Source organism: Linepithema humile, chromosome 2 (assembly GCF_040581485.1).
Source record: "Linepithema humile isolate Giens D197 chromosome 2, Lhum_UNIL_v1.0, whole genome shotgun sequence".
NCBI classification, from domain to species: domain Eukaryota; kingdom Metazoa; phylum Arthropoda; class Insecta; order Hymenoptera; family Formicidae; genus Linepithema; species Linepithema humile.
The window spans coordinates 30,171,334-30,173,880 of NC_090129.1; positions in this window are offsets into that span (position 1 = coordinate 30,171,334).

A 2,547-nucleotide genomic window follows, 5' to 3' on the forward strand; every position below is an offset into this window, starting at 1 on the left:
ACACGATGGTCTCAGATTATGGAATATTTGACAGAGAGCCGATTTTTTAATCAATTGAATGAGCAATGTTTTCAACATTTAAAATCAAGTGTAATATTTCGGTACAAAATTGTCGCTTTGATAAGGAAAAACAACGTATTACCGTTTGCAAAATTAAAATAAAAGCAAGATATTACTGCTTGCTAATTATTTACTACAGCCGAAAAATATTCTCTGTCAAAGGTTTCATGAATTTATTGGCGCTTTTTTACGAAAAATTTGAAAGAAAATTTTGAGAATCTCTACATCATTAACAAAATCTCTCTTCAATCGATGTCGCATTTTGATTGAAGTTTATTTCTAAAATATTTTTTTAGTTTTCACATTTTATATCATAATGTGATAAAACTCAAGTATGAAACTCAAGCTGAAGATAAAACGATAGGCATTAGAGTTTGAAGGAAAAAATTCCTCAGATAAAAGTTAGCTTATAAGATTTTAGTGCTTAAGAAAGGGCCCTTATATTCCAGTAGGTGCTTCGATCGAAGTAACGAAATCGCTAAAAGAGCATTTCCCGATCGAAATATCATCGTATGATACTATATTTGGAAAGAAACTCCGCACTTCATGATAATGAGATAGCTGCTTCAATGATGCTTAAACATACGTGCCAGGAACAGCGTGTCATTTTGTCACTTGTGCAAACATATATCTTAATATCTTAAAAATCTCTTTAAACATCTTAATTCAATAGAATTTATCAAACTACGTAGAACTTGCCAGAAAGATAACGATGTAAATTTAATGTCGTTATTAATTAGCATTTAATGCTGATAATACGTAAAAATTGGTTCCTTTATTTACGCACGAGACGTTTAATAGACGAAATTTCGGAATTTTAGCAGTTGTCTGTGTGATTAGTGTGTATTTTTATCCGCGGAATGAAATCAACTTACCAAAGATCGGTTACACTTGAACACACACACAGTGTGTCTGTACGTTTGCTGTAAACGAATGTAAAACAAAGTATTGACTCAGCAACCGTACAAATAATTGTTTATTTATTCTTTTAATTTTGAAATGTTTATAATTACGATGTTAACTCGATCGGGAAAAAGAATCTCCTAGAATAATGAGAATAATGAGAATTTACAATGTGCTCGGTGGATTGTGAAAAACCGTTTTTGTAAAATCGCTTCTTCGGAATCCACCGGGCACCCAACGTGCGATAGCTAGGGCCCCAAGCATGGCAGAGCAATCTCGCATGACCATCTTTTTTTCCCCTTTTAGGCAGGGTTAAACCGAAGTTTGAGACTGATAGCTTTTAATTAATCGTAAAGTATTTATTAGTCGCCTCGAATAAACGCCGAACGGGCAAAAAACATCTGACAGATGCCGACAAGAAACGTCCGTCACTTTAATTCTGCAAAAGAATATGCATTATGTACATAGAATCTTTTTGATATATCTCGGGTTTTAAACTTACCATAAAGAATCTCTGAGAATGCAAGAATAATATAGCATGGAATTAAAATAAGATGGAAAATCTCTGAAAGTAAAAAAGAATGGCAGGATCCTGTTCGGCGCGATATCATGGCGATTAGGAACATCTTCCTTATCCCTTTCAGGCAGGGTGCAATACAAACAACACGATATAACGCTTACGATTAAACGTTATTGAAGAATATAGCGCGTGTGATCCGCGCGTATCCGCAACGGGTACGCGCGCACGCCTATGGCCCTGATGCAAGAAGGATTTAGACGAGCACTGCGGCATGACTAACTTATATTTCCCTTTCAGGCAGGGTGAGACATACGTTGTAAAAGAAAAAAATATATAAGTATAAGTAGCTTCGGCGTAGAATATAACTGTGGCCCGTTATTAGAGTTAAAGAAAACATTCGCGCTTCAAACGCGTGCTATAAACTTACCGGAATAACCGGGTGCGTGCTCGCGTGCGTAAGTGGCCGCCAATAATAAAGCGGTCGTTCGACTGACACGAAGAATCCGATTGGTTTCATAATCGGGTTAACGGCGCCCCGAACGAAAGGGCGGGGCGGGGAATTTTATTTTTGCCCCTACTGACGCGATCCACCTGTTACGTGAACTGAGAAATATATGCGGCTATGTTTGACAAGCAAACAGTCGGCGGCGCATGAATGGACAACGTCTACGCTCGCTGCAAATGTAATTCATGTAACATGGATCATTCGTTTCTATTGTCACGGCTACGTTGCGTTAGCGCAGCACGCTATAATTAATAAGCTACACCTTAACTCGAGCGTCAAGTATGTTCGCGCTATTGCACGACTCTCTACATGTATGTCCCTTTTAGGCAGGGTTGAAAGACTAATCGAATTTTCGATTACACAGATTTCTACGATGTAGAAGTTTGCAATAAACGTTGACAGTAAAGAAAAAAAATGACTCACCGTTCAATCTGCAACCGACGAGCGAGATCCTTTTCCACAATCCCGTGCACCTGCAATTGTCCTACAATTTTTTCGTTCACAGGACTTTTCGGGAAGGCAGCGCGATCGGTGGGAAGTCAGTAAAGACGCCGTCGCA